Genomic DNA, 10382 nt, shown 5'->3' on the forward strand with positions numbered 1-10382 from the left:
CGACCTGGATCGGGATCGAGGGAGGAGGCCCTCGCCGCCGCCCGGATCGCCCGTTGCCGGAGCCCTCTCCGCCGGCCTGCTCTCCCTCGCCGGACTCCTCCACTCCGTCGCTCATCCCCGTCGTCCTCCCCGACCTCCACCGAGCATGTTGCCCCGTTCCCTACTCACCCCGTGAGCTACGCCCCTCCTCTCTCTCCCTCGCCCCGTGCTCCCCTCCTTCCGTGCGCCACTGCCGCACTCCCTCGCATCGCGCGTGCGTGCGCTGGCGCGCACCACGGCACCCTGCGCGCCTCCACACGCGCCCTGGCACGCGAGCCCGCACTGCTCGGTGCCGCCAGCAACCGCCGCCCGAGATTCCGCTCACGGCCACCACGGCCACGGCCTCGCCTGCTCGACCGCGCGTACGCCCGCGCCTCCTCTCGGCGGCCCCTGCTTGCCGGCCAGCGCGAGCCCGCCTCCGGCCAAACCACCGCACTTCCTGCACTGGGTTGCGCCTCCCCGCTACGCCGTCGCCTCTGCCACTTCGCCCGCGGCCACGCTGACCTTTCTCTCGCGCCCCTTTTCGTGTGCGCCGCCCGCTCCTTTGGCCGCGCCCGCTCGTACCTCGCCCCGCTCCCGGCGTCGCTTTGGCGACGCCCCGCTGCGCCCCAGGGGCCTTCTCCTTGCCGTGCCTGGATGTGGCCACGGGCACGAACGCTCGCACCCGCGAGCCCCTGTGCCCGGTAACCGCACGCCCGCACCCGGGTTGGCCCTTGGGCCACTGCCCAGTGGCCCCCCCACGCCCCTGATAAAAGAAAAAGAATTTTAAAAATAAATAAATAAATAAATAATAATTAACAGAATTAAAATATTAATTAATTAATTAATTAATTAAAAAAATTAATTAAGATTAGTTAATCATAATTAGATTAACCTAATTGACTAATTAGTTTAATTAAACAGTAATTAGTTAATTAAACCCTAATTAACCTAATCAGAGGATGACAGGTGGGTCCCACTGGACCCACACGTCAGTTTGACCAGTCAACACCTCTGTTGACTGCTGACGTCATGCTGACGTCATGATGACGTCAGCAAACACTGTTTTGGATAATGTTGAATTAAATAAATTAAATAAATTCTACAAATGATTTAAAACTTTAGAAAATCATATCTTTTAATCCGTAACTCGGATTAAAATATTTTCAACATGAAAGTTGCTCAGAACGACGAGACGATTCCGGATACGCAGTCCGTTCGTCCGCCACACACCCCTAACCTATCGAACTCGCAACTTTTCCCCTCCGGTTCATCTGTCCGAAAACACGAAGCACCGGGAATACTTTCCCGGATGATTCCCCCTTGACCAGTACCACCTTATACCACGTTAGGGCACGCCTAGCATCGCTTCTTGACATGTCATGCATCGATATGCATCTGTTTACTTGGTATTCATTGTTTCTTCCCCCTCTTCTCTCCGGTAGACTACGAGACCGACGCTGCTGCTGCCCAATTCGACTACGGAGTTGACGACCCCTCTCTCTTGCCAGAGCAACCAGGCAAGCCCCCCCCCCCTTGATCACTAGATATCGCCTATTCTTCTCTATACTGCTTGCATTAGAGTAGTGTAGCATGTTACTGCTTTCTGTTGATCCTATTCTGATGCATAGCCTGACATTGTCGCTACATCTGTTGATACCTTACCTGCAATCCTAAATACTTAGTATAGGATGCTAGTTTATCATCATTGGCCCTACATTCTTGTCAGTCTGCCTTGCTATACTATTGGGCCGTGATCACTCGGGAGGTGATCACGGGTATATACTATACATACATACATACTATACAGATGGTGACTAAAGTCGGGTCAGCTCGAAGAGTACCCGCGAGTGATTCACGGATTGGGGGCTGAAAGGACCTTTGTCCCGACGGCCCTCTGTGTGGATCTTTATGGCGGAGCGACAGGGCAGGTTGAGACCACCTAGGAGACAGGTGGGCCTGGCCCTGTTCGGCGTTCGCGGACACTTAACACGCTTAACGAGATCTTGGTATTTGATCTGAGTTGGCTACGAGCCTATACGCACTAACCATCTACGCGGGAGTAGTTATGGGTATCCCGACGTCGTGGTATCAGCCGAAGCCCTTCAGACGTCAGCGACGGAGCGGCGCGCGCCGGATTGGAACGTAAGCCTGCTCTTGTATTAAGGGGGCTAGTTCTGCTTTCGGCCGCGTACGCAACGTGCAGGTGTGCTATGGGCGATGGGCCCAGACCCCTGTGCGCTTAGGTTTAGACCGGCGTGTTGGCCTCTCTGTTGAGCCTAGGTGGGGCTGTGACGTGTTGATCTTCCGAGGCCGGGCATGACCCAGGAAAGTGTGTCCGGCCAAATGGGATCGAGCGTGTTGGGTTATGTGGTGCACCCCTGCAGGGAAGTTAATCTATTCGAATAGCCGTGATCTTCGGTAACAGGACGACTTGGAGTTGTACCTTGACCTTATGACAACTAGAACCGGATACTTAATAAAACACACCCTTCCAAGTGCCAGATACAACCGGTGGTCGCTCTACCTCAGGGATATGAGGAGGGGATCGCCGGGTAGGATTATGCTATGAGATGCTACTTGGAGATGCTACTTGGAGGACTTCAATCTACTCTCTTATACCTGTTGCAAGACGAAGGTGACCCGAAGCGTAGTCTTCGATAAGACTAGCTATCCCCCTCTTATTCTGGCATTCTGCAGTTCAGTCCACTGATATGGCCTCCTTACACATATACCCATGCATATGTAGTGTAGTTCCTTGCTTGCGAGTACTTTGGATGAGTACTCACGGTTGCTTTCTCCCCCTTTTCTCCCCTTTTCCTTTCTTTCTGGTTGTCGCAACCAGATGCTGGAGTCCAGGAGCCAGACGCCACCGTCGACGACGACCCCTACTACACCGGAGGTGCCTACTACTACGTGCTGCCCGCTGACGACGACCTGGAGTAGTTTAGGAGGATCCCAGGCAGGAGGCCTGCGCCTCTTTCGATCTGTATCCCAGTTTGTGCTAGCCTTCTTAAGGCAACTTGTTTAACTTATGTCTGTACTCAGATATTGTTGCTTCCGCTGACTCGTCTATGATCGAGCACTTGTATTCGAGCCCTCGAGGCCCCTGGCTTGTATTATGATGCTTGTATGACTTATTTTATTTGTAGAGTTGTGTTGTGATATCTTCCCGTGAGTCCCTGATCTTGATCGTACACATTTGCGTGCCGACTCCGTCGCCCGAAGCCGTCCCGGACGCCGCCGGACTTCCCCGTCTACACGCGTCGTCCCCGTCAACCTCCCTGAGCCCCGCTGCCTTGACCCTACGGATCCACGGTGAGGCCCCCGGCCTCTCTTCCTCTTGCTCCTCGCACCGTCCCGTAGTCGTGCACGTGCCGCCCGGTGCTCGTGCTCGCTGTGAGCACGCGCGCACCCGCGCGCCCCGTCGCGCCCGTTGTCGCTCGTGCCACCTGCGGTTGTTGCCGCCCACGCCGCCGTCCCGCTCCGCCTGCAGCCCCCGTGCACTACTCCTGCCTTCCCCGCTGACGACCGCCGGGCCCGCACCTCGCCGAGACCACGTGCGTGGCGTCCCGGTACCTCGCCGCCCCTGGCTGCCTCCTTGTCGCCGGCGGCAGCGCCACTGGCCGCGCCCGAGGCCATCGCTTGGGCTTGCCCCGGTGGGCGCTCGTGGCCGTGCCCGTGAGCCCGCGCGCCCACACGCCCATAACCACTAAGGCCCCTATGGGCCTATGACAAACGGGGCCCACGCCCAGAACGAAAATTAAAAAAAAAAGAGAATTAAAAAATATATATATATATAATAAGTAAATAATTAATAATAAAATTAATGAATTAATTAATTGATTAACTAATTAATTAACTTAATTAATTCTGATTAAATTAACTAAATAAGATTAATTAACCTAATTAACTAATTAACTTAATTAACTGAAACAGTCAATGACATGCCGGACCCACATGTCAGCTTGACCCAGTCAACACCTCTGTTGACTGATGATGTCATGCTGACATCATGCTGATGCAGTAATGCCATTTTCGGATTAAATTAATAATAATAATTTATAAGTTGATTAAATCTTTTAAAATTAATATAAGGTAAACCGTAGCTCGGATCGAAAAACTTTGTACATGAAAGTTGCTCAGAACGACGAGACGATTCCGGATACGCAGTCCGTTCGTCCGCCACACACCCCTAACCTATCGAACTCGCAACTTTCCCCCTCCGGTTCATTTGTCCGAAAACGCGAAACACCGGGAATACTTTCCCGGATGTTTCCCCCTTCACCGGTATCGCCTATCCCTACGTTAGGTCACCCCTAGCACACCGTATTGCCGCGTCTTGCTTTGTGTTACATTTGATTGCTCTGTTATTTATTGTGTTCCCCCTCCGTTACTCCTTTCCGGTAGACTACGAGACCGACGCCGTTGCTGCCCAGTTCGACTACGGAGTTGACGACCCCTCTCTCTTGCCAGAGCAACCAGGCAAGCCCCCCCCCCTTGATCACCAGATATCGCCTATTCTCCTCTATACTGCTTGCATTAGAGTAGTGTAGCATGTTACTGCTTTCGTTAATCCTAGTCTGATGCATAGCCTGACATTGTCGCTACATCTGTTGATACCTTACCTGCAATCCTAAATGCTTAGTATAGGATGCTAGTTTATCATCATTGGCCCTACATTCTTGTCAGTCTGCCTTGCTATACTATCGGGCCGTGATCACTTGGGAGGTGATCACGGGTATATACTATACATACATACATACTATACAGATGGTGACTAAAGTCGGGTCAGCTCATTGAGTACCCGCAAGTGATTCTGACGAGGGGGCTGAAAGGACAGGTGGCTCCATCCCGGTAGAGGTGGGCCTGGGTTCCCGACGGCCCCCGACTGTTACTTTGTGGCGGAGCGGCAGGGCAGGTTGAGACCACCTAGGAGACAGGTGGGCCTGGCCCTGTTTGGCGTTCGCGGATACTTAACACGCTGAACGAGATCTTGGTATTTGATCTGAGTCGGCTACGAGCCTATACGCACTAACCATCTACGTGGGAGTAGTTATGGGTATCCCGACGTCGTGGTATCAGTCGAAGCACTTCAGACGTCAGCGACGGAGCGGCGCGCGCCGAATTGGACTGGAACGCCACTAGGCTAGGTCTGCTTTCGGCCGCGTACGCAACGTGCAGGTGTGCTATGGGCGATGGGCCCAGACCCCTGTGCGCTTAGGTTTAGACCGGCGTGCTGGCCTCTCTGTTTTGCCTAGGTGGGGCTGCGACGTGTTGATCTTCCGAGGCCGGGCATGACCCAGGAAAGTGTGTCCGGCCAAATGGGATCGAGCGTGTTGGGTTATGTGGTGCACCCCTGCAGGGAAGTTAATCTATTCGAATAGCCGTGATCTTCGGTAACAGGACGACTTGGAGTTGTACCTTGACCTTATGACAACTAGAACCAGATACTTAATAAAACACACCCTTCCAAGTGCCAGATACAACCGGTGGTCGCTCTACCTCAGGGATATGAGGAGGGGATCGCCGGGTAGGATTATGCTATGAGATGCTATTTGGAGATGCTACTTGGAGATGCTACTTGGAGGACTTCAATCTACTCTCTTCTACTTGATGCAAGATGGTGGCTGCGAGAAGCGTAGTCTTCGACAGGATTAGTTATCCCCCTCTTATTCTGGCATTCTGCAGTTCAGTCCACTGATATGGCCTCCCTACACATATACCCATGCATATGTAGTGTAGTTCCTTGCTTGCGAGTACTTTGGATGAGTACTCACGGTTGCTTTCTCCCCCCTTTTTCCCCTTTCCTTTCTTTCTGGTTGTCGCAACCAGATGCTGGAGTCCAGGAGCCAGATGCCACCGTCGACGACGACCCCTACTACACTGGAGGTGCCTACTACTACGTGCTGCCCGCTGATGACGACCGGGAGTAGTTTAGGAGGATCCCAGGCAGGAGGCCTGCGCCTCTTTCGATCTGTATCCCAGTTTGTGCTAGCCTTCTTAAGACAAACTTGTTTAACTTATGTCTGTACTCAGATATTGTTGCTTCCGCTGACTCGTCTATGATCGAGCACTTGTATTCGAGCCCTCGAGGCCCCTGGCTTGTATTATGATGCTTGTATGACTTATTTTATTTGTAGAGTTGTGTTGTGATATCTTCCCGTGAGTCCCTGATCTTGATCGTACACATTTGCGTGCATGATTAGTGTACGATTGAATCGGGGGCGTCACAAGTTGGTATCAGAGCCGACTGCCTGTAGGAATCCCCCTTCCACACTCCTTGGCCGAAGTCGAGTCTAGTCACTACAAAACTTTTACTAACATGGCTGTGTGCCTTACGGGCCCACGTCGCCATCGGGTGGTACTAGGATCTTTTACTCCTCGACCTTTGCTCTGGGACTCTGAACTCTTTTCTACTCGGGTTAAACGAATTTACTAACTCTAACATTAGGATCCCGTTACCACGTTCACCCCGAAGTTGGATAAGACATAGTTATTTTGTAGGATAGCATTTTGAATAGTGCCCGTGTTGTCATTTGACTCCATTAAAACATCTTTGTTTTCAGATGGAACCCACGAGGCAGGTCGTGCGCCACACTGCGGCCATTGGTGCCTCAGGATCACCTGCCGTGCTAGCTGATATGATGACCTATCTGGGTTATCGCTGGCACCCTGAGTACACCGTCTACGAGGAGTACCAGGACTTTAACCAGGAGCAGTACCGTGCCATCGTCCACCTCTACTCTCGGGAGTATGAGTCCACTACCGTGCTGCACACCGCTCATGGTGTTGGAGTGACCATCGAGATAGCAGTCCACGATGCTGCTCATGCTGCTCTAGCACGTCTTCGTGGCGAGTATCAGGCATTGGACACTTCCCCTTTCAGGCACATTCCGATCGCGGAGGGATACTACACTGCCGCCTACTCCACCGTCACCCGAGAGCCTTTCCACCATCAGCGCCTGGTTCTGCATGCTGATGGGCTGGACCGAGCTAACAGAGCTCTTCGCCACGAGTTGTACACCACTCGTCAGCACCTTTACAGGGCTCTGACGCGGTTGCACCCCTTTGTCCGGTCTGGACAGCTGCCGCGTTCTGCGATCTACCCAGCCAGGACCGTGATGCCCCACGGTGTCGGATGGCCAGAGGTGGGAGGCTACTCTCCCGCACTTGGTCCTCTCGTGCCACCTGAGCGTCGGGTTCTACACCAGAGTATCCGGGGCCCCCAAGCCACTGACGTGGAGGACTATCCGTTGCCTCACTACCAGCTGTCAGGTTACAGCTACCTTCACAGTACCTCCTGGGACTGATGTAGTCTTGTTCATTAGTCTTAGATGCACTCGCGAGCCTGCGTGCCGCCTATGATGACTAATCTATGTACTGAACTCTGTGTACTGAACTCTATGTCTGACCCCTTTTGTAAGTTATGCCGACTATCTATGTGGTATCTGTCGTGCTCCTTTTTTTTATGCATGTTTCATCATGAATGACTCTTGTCTATGCAAAATTCTCAATACTGAACTACCCCTGTTATATATTAACAGGATGGTTAGACCAGCTGGTCGTGGTCGTGGTGGCAACTTCCCACCACCGCCTGAGTACATGGCTGGTATGATCCAACAGCTTGAGATGAATCGCCAGTTCATGGAAAACGTGATGGCTCAGTTTCCTCGCCCCAATATGAACCAGCATCCAAACACAACAACTCTGCAGGATTTCATACGCCTCAACCCAAGTGTGTACCGCAGCTCAACCCAGCCGCTGGATGCTGATGACTGGCTCCGTGACATCACCTATGAGATGGAGTCCGCTGATGTAGCCCCTGCCAGCTATGTCACTTTTGCTTCCTTCTTCCTGAAGGGACCCGCAGCGCAATGGTGGGACAGCCACAGGCGTACTCTGCCAGTTGGAACAATCATCACCTGGCCAGACTTCCAGGCTGCCTTCCGTGCCCGCTTCATTCCTCAGGGAATCATGGACAGGAAGAAGCGTGAGTTTCGCAACCTCACCCAAGGCAACAAGACTGTTGAAGCTTATCAGCGGGAGTTTCTGGACTTATCCCGCTATGCTGAAGAAGACATTGCAACTGATGCTCGCAGACAGGAGAAGTTCCGTGAAGGCCTTCAAGCTGACATCAAGCTCACACTTCTAGTGCATGACTTTGCCGATTTTGCCACCTTGGTGAACAAGGCCATCAATGTCGAGACTGGTCTGCAAGAACACCAGAGCTCTCAAAGGCGCAACCGTGACACGGGCTCATCTTCGGGCCCGCCCTCGCAGAAGCGTAAGATATGGATCCCGAACAGCATGTACCGTCCAACTGCACCTGCCCCAAGGCAGTCTTATGCTGCACCTCGTCTGCCGGCTGCTCCAACCAGGCAGCCGAGGCTTCCAGCTCCGCCACCCCAAGCTCCTGTTCCCACTCCCAATAATGGCCTGTGCTACAAGTGTGGTCAACCAGGTCACAGTGCTAGGGATTGCTTTCGGAATCGGAATCAACTGGCCCTTCCAGCTACTGGCCGGGGAAACAACCAGGCCCGCAACAACAATGCCAAGTCTTATGGCCGTGTTCATGCCAACCACATTGATCTGAATGAAGCTCAAGACCAGCCTGCTACTGTGATGGGTACACTCCTCGTAAATTCAGTACCAGCATCCGTTTTATTTGATACAGGTGCATCGCATTCATTCATGTCAGAAGATTTTGCATACAGGCACGATGTTAAATTTGAGCAGATGAACACTTCGGTAGTGGTAAAAACCCCCGCGGGACAATGTCAGACCTCCATGGTTGGCATTGACGTCCCTGTGGAAATCGAAGGGTTGGAGTTTCGTGCCTCGCCCATTATACTGAAATCGTCTAACATCGACCTCATTCTGGGAATGGATTGGTTAAAGGCGCATACCGCTTCTATCGTTTGCGCCACTAAGACCGTCCATCTGCTACACCCTTCTGATGAAATAATTAGCTATGATGCTCATCTGGTTCGGAATGCCGAGGCCAGGCTTTATGCCTTAAACGCATTGAATGTTGCACCACTCAAGGGCATTGAAAACATTCCCGTCGTGCGTGAATTCCTAGACGTCTTTCCTGAAGAACTCCCAGGGATTCCCCCTGCTAGAGCTGTCGAATTCGTCATCGACTTGAAACCAGGCACCACTCCTATAGCCAAGAGACCCTAAAAGATGCCGCCGCATGAACTCCTTGAGCTTAAGGAGGAAATCGATAAATCTCTTCAAAGTGGTTTCATTCGCCCAAGTTGCTCTCCTTGGGGAGCACCTTCTCTCTTTGTCAAGAAGAAAGATGGGACAAACCGATTGGTCCAAGACTACCGTCCTATAAATCAAGCTACCATTCAGAATAAGTATCCTCTTCCTCGGATCAATGATCTGTATGATCAATTGGCTGGATCATCAGTGTTCTCTAAACTCGACTTGAGGTTGGGTTACCACCAGATCCGTGTTCGTGAGGAAGATATCCCCAAGACCGCATTTGTGACTCGTTATGGTTCATACGAGTACACCGTCATGTCTTTCGGCTTAACCAATGCTCCAGCCACCTTCTCTCGCCTGATGAACTATATATTCATGGATTACCTCGACAAGTTCGTCGTGGTTTATCTGGATGATATTCTGGTATTTTCCAAGAACGAAGAGGAACATGCTAAACATCTTCGCCTCGTGCTGGAAAAGCTACGAGAGCATCAACTTTATGCCAAGTTCTCCAAATGTGAATTCTGGCTTCCCGAAGTAACCTATCTCGGGCATGTCATCTCTAAGGATGGTATTGCCGTCAACCCTGAACGAGTTCAGACTATTCTCGATTGGACTCCTCCGAAGAACGTTAAGCAAGTCAGAAGTTTTCTCGGTCTCGCTAGCTACTGCCGTCGATTCGTCGAGAACTTCTCCAAGATTGCCAGGCCTCTGACTAACCTATTGCATAAGGGCGTCAAGTTCCAGTGGACAGACAAATGTCAGGAAAGCTTCCAGGCACTCAAAGACAAGTTGACTTCTGCCCCAGTACTAGCTCCACCTGATACTAAGAAGGACTTCGTCATTTACTGCGACGCTTCCCGTCAAGGATTAGGCTGTGTCCTAATGCAAGAGCGCAAAGTGGTTGCTTATGCCTCTCGTCAATTGCGCCCTCACGAAGAGAACTACCCAGTTCACGACCTCGAACTTGCTGCTGTCATTCATGCACTAAAACAGTGGCGACATTACCTACTCGGTAATCGTTGCGAGATCTTCACTGACCACCAAAGTCTGAAGTATCTATTTACTCAGCCAGACCTGAACCTCCGTCAGCAGAGATGGATGGAGACTGTTGCAGACTTTGATTTGGGTATATCCTATACCCCAGG

The sequence above is a fragment of the Triticum dicoccoides genome, chromosome 7B (assembly GCF_002162155.2).
Source record: "Triticum dicoccoides isolate Atlit2015 ecotype Zavitan chromosome 7B, WEW_v2.0, whole genome shotgun sequence".
Classification (NCBI taxonomy): domain Eukaryota; kingdom Viridiplantae; phylum Streptophyta; class Magnoliopsida; order Poales; family Poaceae; genus Triticum; species Triticum dicoccoides.